Here is a 13,773-nt window from a genome sequence, read left to right as displayed (position 1 = left end):
CACCCTATGCCAAACAACTAGCAAGACAGGAACACAGCCTCATCCATTAGCAGAGAGGCTGCCTAAAATCATAATAAGGCCACAGACACCCCAAAATACACCACCAGACGTGGACGTGCCCACCAGAAAGACAAGATCCAGCCTCATCCACCAGAGCTCAGGCACTAGTTCCCTCCACCAGGAAGCCTACACAACCCACTGAACCAACCTTAGCCACTGGGGACAGATACCAAAAACAACGGGAACTACAAACCTGCAACCTGTGATAAGGAGACCCCAAACACAGTAAGATAAGCAAAATGAGACGACAGAAAAACACACAGCAGATGAAGGAGCAGGGTCAAAACACACTAGACTTAACAAATGAAGAGGAAATAGGTAGTCTACCTGAAAAAGAATTCAGAATAATGATAGTAAGGATGATCCAAAATCTTGGAAATAGAATAGACAAAATGCAAGAAGCATTTAACAAGGACGTAGAAGAACTAAAGAGGAATCAAGCAATGATGAAAAACACAATAAATGAAATTAAAAATACTCTAGATGGGATCAATAGCAGAATAACTGAGGCAGAAGAAAGGATAAGTGACCTGGAAGATAAAATGGTGGAAATAACTACTGCAGAGCAGGATAAAGAAAAAAGAATGAAAAGAACTGAGAACAGTCTCAGAGACCTCTGGGACAGCATTAAACGCACCAACATTCGAATTATAGGGGTCCCAGAAGAAGAAGAGAAAAAGAAAGGGACTGAGAAAATATTTGAAGAGATTATAGTTGAAAACTTCCCTAATATGGGAAAGGAAATGGTTAATCAAGTCCTGGAAGCACAGAGAGTCCCATACAGGATAAACCCAAGGAGAAACACGCCAAGACACATATTAATCAAACTGTCAAAAATTAAATATAAGGAAAACATATTAAAGGCAGCAAGGGAAAAAAAACAAATAACACACAAGGGAATCCCCATAAGGTTAACATCTGATCTTTCAGCAGAAACTCTGCAAGCCAGAAGGGAGTGGCAGGATATACTTAAAGTCATGAAGGAGAAGAACCTACAACCAAGATTACTCTACCCAGCAAGGATCTCATTCAAATGTGATGGAGAAATTAAAACCTTTACAGACAAGCAAAAGCTGAGAGAGTTCAGCACTACCAAACCAGCTTTACAACAAATGCTAAAGGAACTTCTCTAGGCAAGAAACACAAGAGAAGGAAAACACCTACAATAACAAACCCAAAACATTTAAGAAAATGGGAATAGGAACATACATATCGATAATTACCTTGAATGTAAATGGATTAAATGCTCCCACCAAAAGACACAGGCTGGCTGAATGGATACAAAAACAAGACCCATATATATGCTGTCTACAAGAGACCCACTTCAGACCTAGAGACACATACAGACTGAAAGTGAGGGGATGGAAAAAGATATTCCATGCAAATGGAAATCAAAAGAAAGCTGGAGTAGCAATTCTCATATCAGACAAAATAGACTTTAAAATAAAGACTATTACAAGAGACAAAGAAGGACACTATATAATGATCAAGGGATCGATCCAAGAGGAAGGTATAACAATTGTAAATATTTATGCACCCAACATAGGAGCACCTCAATACATAAGGCAAGTACTAACAGCCATAAAAGGGGAAATCGACAGCAACACAATCATAGTAGGGGACTTTAACACCCCACTTTCACCAATGGACAGATCATCCAAAATGAAAATAAATAAGGAAACACAAGCTTTAAATGATACATTAAACAAGATGGACTTAATTGATATTTATAGGACATTCCACCCAAAAACAACAGAATACACATTTTTCTCAAGTGCTCATGGAACATTCTCCAGGATAGATCATATCTTGGGTCACAAATCAAACCTTGGTAAATTTAAGAAAATTGAAATCGTATCAAGTATCTTTTCCGACCACAACGCTATGAGACTAGATATCAATTACAGGAAAAGATCTGTAAAAACTACAAACACATGGAGGCTACACAATACATTACTTAATAATGAAGTGATTACTGAAGAAATCAAAGGGGAAATCAAAAAATACCTAGAAATAAATGACAATGGAGATACGACGACCCAAAACCTATGGGACGCAGCAAAAGCAGTGCTAAGAGGGAAGTTTATAGCAATACAAGCCTACCTCAAGAAACAGGAAACATCTCGAATAAACAACCTAACCTTGCACCTAAAGCAATTAGAGAAAGAAGAACAAAAAAACCCCAAAGTTAGCAGAAGGAAAGAAATTATAAAGGTCAGGTCAGAAATAAATGAAAAAGAAATGAAGGAAACAATAGCAAAAATCAATGAAACTAAAAGCTGGTTCTTTGAGAAGATAAACAAAATTGATAAACCATTAGCCAGACTCATCAAGAGAAAAAGGGAGAAGACTCAGATCAATAGAATTAGAAATGAAAAAGGAGAAATAACCACTGACACTGCAGAAATACAAAAGATCATGAGAGATTACTACAAGCAACTCTATGCCAATAAAATGGACAACCTGGAAGAAATGGACAGATTCTTAGAAATGCACAAACTGCCGAGACTGAACCAGGAAGAAATAGAAAATATGAACAGACCAATCACAAGCACTGAAATTGAAACTGTGATTAAAAACCTTCCAACAAACAAAAGCCCAGGACCAGATGGCTTCACAGGTGAATTCTATCAAACATTTAGAGAAGAGCTAACACCTATCCTTCTGAAATTCTTCCAAAATATTGCAGAGGGAGGAACACTCCCAAACTCATTCTACGAGGCCACCATCACCCTGATACCAAAACCAGACAAAGATGTCACAAAGAAAGAAAACTACAGGCCAATATCATTGATGAACATAGATGCAAAAATCCTCAACAAAATACTCGCAAACAGAATCCAACAGCACATTAAAAGGATCATACACCATGATCAAGTGGGGTTTATCCCAGGAATGCAAGGATTCTTCAATATACGCAAATCAATCAATGTGATACACCATATTAACAAATTGAAGGAGAAAAACCATATGATCATCTCAATAGATGCAGAGAAAGCTTTCGACAAAATTCAACACCCATTTATGATAAAAGCCCTGCAGAAAGTAGGCATAGAGGGAACTTTCCTCAACATAATAAAGGCCATATATGACAAACCCACAGCCAACATTGTCCTCAATGGTGAAAAACTGAAACCATTTCCACTAAGATCAGGAACAAGACAAGGTTGCCCACTCTCACCACTATTATTCAACATAGTTTTGGAAGTGTTAGCCACAGCAATCAGAGAAGACAAAGAAATAAAAGGAATCCAAATCGGAAAAGAAGAAGTAAAGCTGTCACTATTTGCAGATGACATGATACTATACATAGAGAATCCTAAAGAGGCTACCAGAAAACTCCTAGAGCTAATCAATGAATTTGGTAAAGTAGCAGGATACAAAATTAATGCACAGAAATCGCTTGCATTTCTATACACTAATGACGAAAAATCTGAAAGTGAAATTAAGAAAACACTCCCGTTTACCATTGCAACAAAAAGAATAAGATATCTAGGAATAAACCTACCTAAGGAGACAAAAGACCTGTATGCAGAAAATTATAAGACACTGATGAAAGAAATTAAAGATGATACAAATAGATGGAGAGATATACCATGTTCCTGGATTGGAAGAATCAACATTGTGAAAATGAGTCTACTACCCAAAGCAATCTACAGATTCAATGCAATCCCTATCAAACTACCACTGGCATTTTTCACAGAACTAGAACAAAAAATTTCACAATTTGTATGGAAACACAAAAGACCCCGAATAGCCAAAGCAATCTTGAGAACGAAAAATGGAGCTGGGGGAATCAGGCTCCCTGACTTCAGACTATACTACAAAGCTTCAGTAATCAAGACAGTTTGGTACTGGCACAAAAACAGAAATATAGATCAATGGAACAGGATAGAAAGCCCAGAGATAAACCCACACACATATGGTCACCTTATCTTTGATAAAGGAGGCAAGCATATACAGTGGAGAAAAGACAGCCTCTTCAATAAGTGGTGCTGGGAAAATTGGACAGGTACATGTAAAAGTATGAAATTAGAACACTCCCTGACACCATGCACAAAAATAAACTCCAAATGGATTAAAGACCTAAATGTAAGGCCAGACACTATCAAACTCTTAGAGGAAAACATAGGCAGAACACTCTATGACATACATCACAGCAAGATTCTTTTTGACCCAGCTCCCAGAGAAATGGAAATAAGAACACAAATAAACAAATGGGACCTAATGAAACTTAAAAGCTTTTGCACAGCAAAGGAAACCATAAACAAGACCAAAAGACAACCCTTAGAATGGGAGAAAATATTTGCAAATGAAGCAACTGACAAAGGATTAATCTCCAAGATTTACAAGCAGCTCATGCAGCTCAATAACAAAAAAATGAACAACCCAATCCAAAAATGGGCAGAAGACCTAAATAGACATTTCTCCAAAGAAGATATACAGATGGCCTACAGACACATGAAAGAATGCTCAACATCATTAATCATTAGAGAAATGCAAATCAAAACTACAATGAGATATCATCTCACACCGGTCAGAATGGCCATCATCAAAAAATCTAGAAACAATAAATGCTGGAGAGGGTGTGGAGGAAAGGGAACACTCTTGCACTGTTGGTGGGAATGTAAATTGATACAGCCACTATGGAGAACAGTATGGAGGTTCCTTAAAAAACTACAAATAGAACTACCATACGACCCAGCAATCCCACTACTGGGCATATACCCTGAGAAAACCATAGGTCAAAAAGTGTCATGTACCACAATGTTCATTGCAGCTCTATTTACAATAGCCAGGACCTGGAAGCAACCTAAATGTCCATCGACAGACGAATGGATAAAGAAGATGTGGCACATATATACAATGGAATATTACTCAGCCATAAAAAGAAATGAAATGGAGGTATTTGTAATGAGGTGGATGGAGTTAGAGTCTGTCATACAGAGTGAAGTAAGTCAGAAAGAGAAAAACAAATACAGTATGCTAACACATATATACGGAATCTAAGGAAAAAAAAAAAAAAAAAAGGCCATGAAGAACCTAGTGGCAAGACGGGAATAAAGACACAGACCTACTAGAGAATGGACTTGAGGATATGGGGAGGGGGTGGGGTGAGATGTGACAGGGTAAGAGAGTGTCATGGACATATATACACTACCAAATGTAAAATAGATAGCTAGTGGGAAGCAGCCGCATAGCACAGGGAGATCAGCTCGGTGCTTTGTGACCACCTAGAGGGGTGGGATGGGGAGGGTGGGAGGGAGGGAGATGCAAGAGGGAAGAGAAATGGGAACATATTGTATATGTATAACTGATTCACTTTGTTATAAAGCAGAAGCTAACACACTATTGTAAGGCAATTATACTTCAATAAAGATGAAGGTGGATAAAAAAAAAAAAAAAAAAAAAAAAAAAAAAAAAAAAAAAAAAAAAAAAAAAAAAAACCACACTTATAAATTCATGAATATGAATATCAACCAGTTTTCTACCTTCAAATTAAGGTTGATTAAATGTCTTAAATAGTTGTGTTACTAATATTCTTTCTGAATTTTAATGAACATAGCTTATTAAACCCTAGGATTGTCATGATTTTTAGACCTCGCATCAAATTCAATTCCTTGAATTGTTTCATGTGTGTCAGTTGTGTTTCCATGATCAGATTTAAAAATTTCAAATAATAGTTTTAGGTCTTTTTCATCTATATATTCTTCTGGTGAAATTCTTCTTGCTTCCTAAACCTCTGCTCTTTCTCTTGGCTAATGCATAGAATAAAATAGATGCTCAATATATATTTTCTGAATTGAATATGTTATTTTTCTCTCTCCTGTGGCACCCAGAGCAGTCTAGATCATACGAAAAGAACACAATAAATTCTTATTGATCAGTGATGGATACGTCCTAAACTTATGTGTGAGAATCTTAGCCCCCATAGAATCACATCTATATTCCTATCAGAATGCATACAATAATTTTTTTAAAGGTCTTATTTTGATTCTTAATATTGTATGACTAAAAGATAACCTTATTCCTGAATTTTAAAGTACAATTATAAAAGGAAGGAAATAAGAAAATGAAGAAAATTCCCCTTGGTTACTTAAAATGAGAGATTCACAGTTGTCTATTATATCTCCTGATCTTAATCAAGGCAGACAGGTAGAGTGGAAAGAGGTTGTTTTCTGAGATCCTGAAAATGTGGCTTGTCATTCAAGCACTGCCCTTCAGTACCTTTGTGAATTAGGCCAAATCATTAACCTTTTTGAGTTTCCGTTGTCTCCTTTGGACAATTAGTATAATAATTATATTTGCTATGCAAGATGGATCTGAGAATTAAAGAAACTACCATATATAAAAGGACTGTAAATAAATGCTTCACAAAGACAGAAGGTCAAAAGGTGTGAATTCCCAGGTTTCCTATCACTCTGCTATACTTGCATAATACAACTGACAAAGTAAAAATAGTAACTCATTGAAATAGGATACATGCGGCTGGTCTATACACTTCATTAATAGGAAAAAGCATTGTGCTGTGTTTGAAATTTCTGTGGATACACCGCCTTAAGTGGATGGATTAAGTCATCAGAAAATTCCCATTGTGTTCAGTGAATGGTTACTGTGTTTTTGTCTACTTTTTGTTTTTTAATAGCCTTATCCTTTTCACCATTTTTCATTCTTTTCAATGTATTTTATATGATAATTCTATGAAAGTGAATTGTATGTTGACTCCAAATATTGTCAGTTGAAATCAGTGTTTACTAAGGCAAATTCAATGAAAGCAGTGTACAATTCATCAACTCAATTTTTTTTTTCTAGTTAAACAATGATTTTATTGCTTGAGTAAACAGACAAATTTATGCAACCAGGGCAGAGGCTGTGGATGACTTGTATTTCCAGTGGGGGGGAGGACTCGTTTGGTGTTGTAATATCGAGCCAACCGGTGAATAAGGCCCTAAAGCAGAATCAGATGGAATTTAGCATCTTTATCCTTTCTGTTTCTCTCAAGATGCTTTCGAACAGCAACAGGTTTCTTCATTAAATGATAGAGCTCCTCAGGAAGATCAGAAGCAAGTCCTTTGGACTTAAGAATTCTCAAGATTTTATTGCCTGTCACAAAACGTACTTGTGCAACACCATGTGAGTCTCTCAGGATCACACCGATTTGCGAGGGCGTCAGGCCCTTCTTGGCCAGTTTGTAGATCTGCTCCTTTACGTCATCAGACGTCAGCTTCAGCCAGATGGAGATGCTGCGGCGGTAGGGCAGAGCCAACTGGGACAGGCCCTTCCCTGGAGCATGAATGCGACCTATGATGGCGGCGGTGTGGTTCAACTCAGTTGTTGAAACCACAAACTAAAATATGAAACACATAGAATTTTACATAAAGAAGAATTGATGCAAAAATGGATAAATGTATAGCTTATCCAGAGTAGAGAAAATTTTCTCATTTAAAGTAAGAAAGAAAGCAAGATATTATTTCCAACTCTTATCCACCAAAGGTTCAATGGCAATGTTACAGGAAAGTCCACATTAAAGGACGGTATCACATACAGAAAAAGACACCTTACAAGTGTTAGTTGTTCCATATGTTATCTCATTTTGCATTAACTGCTAATATAGGTATAATATCAGGGGCAAAATTACACTTTATGCTTCCTATCTCACCTCCTAGATGTATGTTCCCTAAATGGTATGGTAATGCTCCCATAATACCCAGCACAGTACTTTGCTAGGAGTTCAATAAATGTTTGTTGAATTGAATTACCACATTAACATGTAAGTTGTGAGATTGAGGAGTTTACAGCCTTTAAATCTTATTTTAAAATCTAGGTTTACACAAATTTGCATATTATTTAAAATGAATATATTAAGCCCAAATCAGTGTCTAATTTATATGTATTTCCACGAACTCACTTAGGTAGTTTGAAGTGTTACCACTGACCAACACATTGGATAGGACAGAAAGATGACCTTATTCATTTTTGGGAATTGACAATTTTTTAGAAGATTGCCCAGATGTTTGTTTATTTACCAATTGATTTTTTTTTTCCAAATGAACTCTCCTTGGAGATTTTTATTTACAGTTATTCGTTCACCACTCTTTGAGCCCTGTCGCTTTGTTGACTTCATGTGCTTAGTTTGAGGGACACTGCTGGATGCTTCTTTGATAAATAAAGCTGATCAGGTCTTGTAAGTAAATGATGACATGTAGCTGAAGCAGTTTAAAGATTTAGCTCTTTGCCAATTTGTTGTTTTATTGAATAGTCATATTTCATTCAAGAAAGAGAACACGCTCGTGGCTTGTGGCATTGCAATACATGTACCTTTTCTTTAGAGAAGCTCATATAAACTTATGATAGAAATTGGCCTCTTTGTCAATTTAAAGAGAAATTAAACTGGCTTCTTTTCAATTTCTTTTACCCTCCTTCTCATTCTTTTATCCAAGTAAGTTAGTTCTACAAATCTTTATATAAAGTCTCAGAGAGAAAAATCCAACATGATGTTTATCAAGCTAGAGTGCCTATTCAGTATGCAAAAAAAAAAAAAAAAAAAAAAATCACCTTGCTTTTTCTATTGCAGTGCCCCTAAAGTGAAGCTATGTGCCTGATCAGGCAAAAATACCTGTGCTTCATATTTCATAGCATCTGAAGCTGGCTTCTTCTGTCTACGTAGATAATTTTAAGTGAAAGATACTGGCATTATTTAACAAGATGAGATTTAGCAAGATATTTTTGACAGGGTTTCCAAAGAAACCACAAAACAATAATGCAGTGAACCCTGATTTTAGAACAAACTCAACTTCTAAATGATTCAAAGAAGCACCGTCGATACTTATGAACTTAAAAAAATTTTAATGAAAAACCACAGCTTAGTTTCCAATCAGTCAAGACTTTGAACAATGTATTTCTGTTGGGAATAAAGAAAGAAGGGGGCTCTATAAAAAGAAAAAGCTGTAGAGTGGAGGAATTGTGTTTTAAAGGCTACACACGTCCAAGGTGTTCAGTTGATGAGGTCTTTGTCTTGTAGTCACCAAGCTTCATTTGGTGTTTCTATAATCACAATGCAGTTTTTACACTCTGCAATTATCTTTAATTGTAAGGATATGCAACCCTTTAATTAAGCTAAAGGGAAGATAGTAGCTGTTCATATTGAAGAACCCGTGAACTCCAATAGCCTGTTTTGATGTCTGAATGATTTTGACACTCTCTTGAATAGTGATTGCCGCATTTTGTTCCTTGCTTTGGGTGAGTTTCTTAAAGGAAAAAATGCTGTAGGCCATCCCCTTAATAACTTTCCTCATTGCAGCCTGGTTAGCAGAGACTCCTTCTGAAAGTCATCTGCTCCTACGTGTCCAGGTGGAAGGAAAAGTAACTCAGCACCACAGGTACTAGTCATTTTGGCTGGAAGAAAAAGTTCCACAACACGTCACTCTCTACCAGTGGCTGTGGTTTCAGCCAAGTTTGTCAGCCTGGAACACAGCCACACCCCTCAACAACACGTACACGTACATACACAAGCCACCACCACCATCGTTACCATTATACATTGAAACCCTGTTGTTCCAGGTTCAGCTCAGAGGTAACTATTTTAATTGAACTGTTTGTGTTTCCTTTGTTTCTCTGCTCACTCCATATATCAAAAGCAATCACTCCTTTCACTAGTATTTCCGTAGTACAATGTTTATAACTCTATTTAACCTATATTTTATTCTGTCTCATATCATTATAAGATATTAAAATGACTCTTACCCCTAACAGATTATAAATACCCTCAAAGCAAGTAATAATGGTTTTTACCCTTTATCCTTTTTTTCTTTGTGTGTGAATAATATATACCTACAGAACACACACACACAAATATTTATCTATATAAACACACACACATACATAGAGAACATATAGAGTATAAATAGAATATATGCATGTATGATCATATGCTATATAATATGAGTTTTAAGAAAGAGAGAAAGAGAAAGAGATTGCCTTTTCTTATGTATTAGCTTCTGAAAAGGCAATAAAATCATTCCATTTGCCAGGTAATCACCCGTATTCCAGTGAGAGTGTTATATCATTATACTATCAATTTTATATTTTTAAAACTTAACACTATAACACACGCAACTGAATCCAGTCCCTCTTCCTCCCCTCCAAAAAAGGAAAATCAATTATTTGTATCATTCAGGTTGATAGGATCTTGCAGTATTGTAGGGTTCTCCCTACAGATCTTTGCAGAAGTCAGAATTGCACTGCCCTCTCCATTCTCTGCTCCCACAGCCCATCTCTGTATTCTGACAATAAGTACACCTCTCTTTTCCTTCTTCTCTTCTCACATTTAGGATTCACTTAGAGAATATACTTAGAGTACCCATCAGGCAGTAATTTTCAAGTTGGAAAACACTGGAAGAGGTGTGCTACAAGTCTAACAAAAACTTTTGAAAAATGCCATATCAAGTAATTGCACAATTTTACTTTCAGTGTATCAAAACATTCTTGTATGGCCTTCATGGATGTTTAGAAATATCACATTTGAATGTTCATGCCTCTTAAAGAGGAGAAAAAGCTGGAGTACCAATTTGTGAGGTTACTTGGCAGGAAGAACTCTGCCTTACAGAATTCAATACTATATATAAATATTGAAAAGTTCTCCAAAACACCTAACATCCATTTCCCACAAACACTCAATAATAAAAAAAAATATATGGATACTTTCTTAATTCAGTGAAATAGGAATACCCCAATCCTAAAGCCATAGACTTCTCTACTGGAAAAATTATAGAGGCATCCCCACTAAACTCAGGAATTAGGCAGAGGTGCCTACTACTTCTCCAACTGTTTGACACTATATAGGAGATATTAGCCCTTGGAATTAAGGTAACACATAAAAGCATGGAACTGAAAGAGAAGTAAGATTATTTGCAAATGACATAATAGTATACTTAGAAAATCCTGGAGAATCAATGTTAAAAATAATTTAAACAGTACAATAATTCAATAAGATAATAAGATGTAAAATTAATATACAAAGTCAATAGCCTTCTGTATTAGTTAGCTATTGCTATAAAACAAACCACTCCAAAACAAGTAGATTTGAACAAATGAACAGACATCTATTATTCCTGGATAGGATTTCTTAACATCAGAAAGATATAATCTCTCCCTAAGTGAGAAAATTGATAGTAAAGTGAATTAGTTAAATTAGCTGGTACCAATAAAAATATCAACAAGTATTTTACTGATGCCAGATGAATTGATGCTAAAGATCATATAGGATAATAAATATGTACACATAACTCAGAAAAAAAAATGAGAAAGAGTGATGACAGGCACATGAATAGAGCAGGAAGACACAATAGAAAAATTTAGAAATAGACCCAAATATATAGGATTTGTTTTTATTTTTTTTTATGTTTATATAATTAAAGTGGCATCTCAAACCATTAAAGAGAAATTTTAAATAAAAAGATCAATTTGGATCTGTACCCCTTCTTATACATAAGAAATTACACCAAATCCATCAGATGTGATGCATTAGTTTTGTTTATTTTAATTCATCATAAAAGTACTAGAAGCAAAAAAATTGAATTCATTTATAATTTGACTGTAGAGGAATATTTTTTAACACTGACTCAAAATCTAGATTCAACATATTTGAAATTGATAAATTTGACTGCATAAGATAAAGAAATATTTCATGACAAATACTAACAAATCAAAGTTAAAAGGCCAATGATGAAAATAAAGAAAATATTGGCAAATTATATCACAGATAAAGGGCTAAAATCCCTAATATAAATCACATTTTTTAAATAAGGAGGGAGACCAAAAGCTCATAAAGTGGGCAAAAGACATAAATAGCCATTTGACACAATAAAAGACATACAAAAGGCTCTTAGATGAAAATATAGTCAATTTCATTCATAATAAGAAAAATGCAAATTAAAAATATACTTGTCTCTTTCTCACCTCTCCAAATGGCAAAAATTTGAGAGCTTGACAACACGCTCTGCTCATATGGTTGTGAGAAAATAAATCATCTCCTATGATTCTAATGAGAATGTAGAATGATAACATCCATATTGGAAAGAGTTTGGCAAAATATTACCGCAGTATGTATGTAGTTATCATTTGACCCAGCTGTCCTACTAGGAATTTATCCTGAATATATAGCTCAAAAGTGTGAGAAAACATATGCGTGAGTTTATTCATTGCAGGATTTTGTATAAGTTTCAAAACATTGCAAAAACTTAAATGCACAGACAGTGGATTCCTATTCAGCTGGTTCTCCCCTTCCCCCCACAATATGTTTAAATCTTCATTAAGATTGATAATGATTTCCAGTATATCTTTTTAAGTGAAAAGCAAAGTTCAAAAGATTATATATAAAAGGTATCATACTTCACACATGCACACATATGTAATTATATATTTATATAAAATGTATGTATACACACATACCTGTATAGTATGCTATCTTTATATATATGTTCATGTATTATCTTTGTGTAAACAAATAAGAATATTTATTTGTATTTGCATATGTTTACAAACAGAAACTTAGAATAAGCCAGAAACTAGTGAAGTTGGTTATCTACAAGGGGTAGGTTGTTATAAGGTATAAGAGTTAGAGAAGATGAGACTTGTCTATCTTTTCATATACTTTTGCCTTTTATTCTAGAATAACTTTATACTCATTCAAAAATAAGTAAATAATTATGGAGTAAAAAACACTAAAACTGAAACAAATAAAAATCAAAGTCTAAATTTTAATCAAATGTATGGCAAAAGACTAAATCTAAACGCATTTTGAACAGAGTATTCTGTTTTACACTTTCAATGGGATTATAACCTAAGGATAAAAACAATTGCATTTTAGTTAGTAGGCTTGATGTTGGTACTGGAGTAGCTATTCCAAATTATTTTTTACGTATTGTAGGATGGGTAAATATTTGTGTTATCATTTTGGGGAAAGAGAAATAGAAATATGAAATGGGGTAAAAGTGGAGAAGAAACCCCAGAATTAACATGAACCCATAACTTAAAATACCTATCACCTATCCATCTTTTTTTTTTTTTTCCTTAACTTGGTCTAAGTATGAATCTTAAAAACAATGATACTCAGTAGTAATTAGCACACTAAGCACCAAGATTTTGTTTCTAAAAACTGCTTTCCCTTAGAAAGGACCATTGGTCTTCAGAGAAATGTTTCATTCCACAGGTGACTTGGGAACGCACAAGTTGAGCCTGGAACATCTTGATTCACAGAGTAAGAAGATGCTCAAAACCAAAGAGTACATTTCAAAATAACACAGAAACCAATCTGAGGGTGTTCCAGCTGGCCAAATTTAGGGCAATTTATGCATCAAAATGAATAATGGAAACATATATTATAAATTTAATAAAGAAGCCATGAATATATATGAATCCTAATTTTTTTAGGTGAATGAAGAAGGGAAAGCTGCTATTAACAGAAGAATAACAAATGATATAAAGTGCAAAAATTATAAAGTCAACATTTAACATCCACAGTAGTAATAATTCAGGCAAGAATCATCCATGAACACTAAAGACATGGAGCAAAAATTGCCCAGATACAGGATATTCACACAGTCTCAAGCTGTTTCCCCCCACACACATATTTTCATTTTTATCCACAAAGGGAAGAAAGTATCTTGAAATGGAAAAAACTGAAAGCCATACTTAAACCAAATAATTACACAG

General features: G+C 34.9%; 1 pseudogene; it reads right to left on the bottom strand.

Moving 5' to 3' along the window:
• Positions 1 to 6,911: 6,911 nt before the first annotated feature.
• Positions 6,912 to 9,586, bottom strand: LOC132370204 (small ribosomal subunit protein uS15-like; annotated as a pseudogene).
• Between the last annotated feature and the right edge of the window lie 4,187 nt (positions 9,587 to 13,773).

Source organism: Balaenoptera ricei, chromosome 8 (genome assembly GCF_028023285.1).
Source record: "Balaenoptera ricei isolate mBalRic1 chromosome 8, mBalRic1.hap2, whole genome shotgun sequence".
In the NCBI taxonomy this organism is placed as follows: domain Eukaryota; kingdom Metazoa; phylum Chordata; class Mammalia; order Artiodactyla; family Balaenopteridae; genus Balaenoptera; species Balaenoptera ricei.
This window is presented reverse-complemented; position numbering and strand designations above follow the sequence as displayed.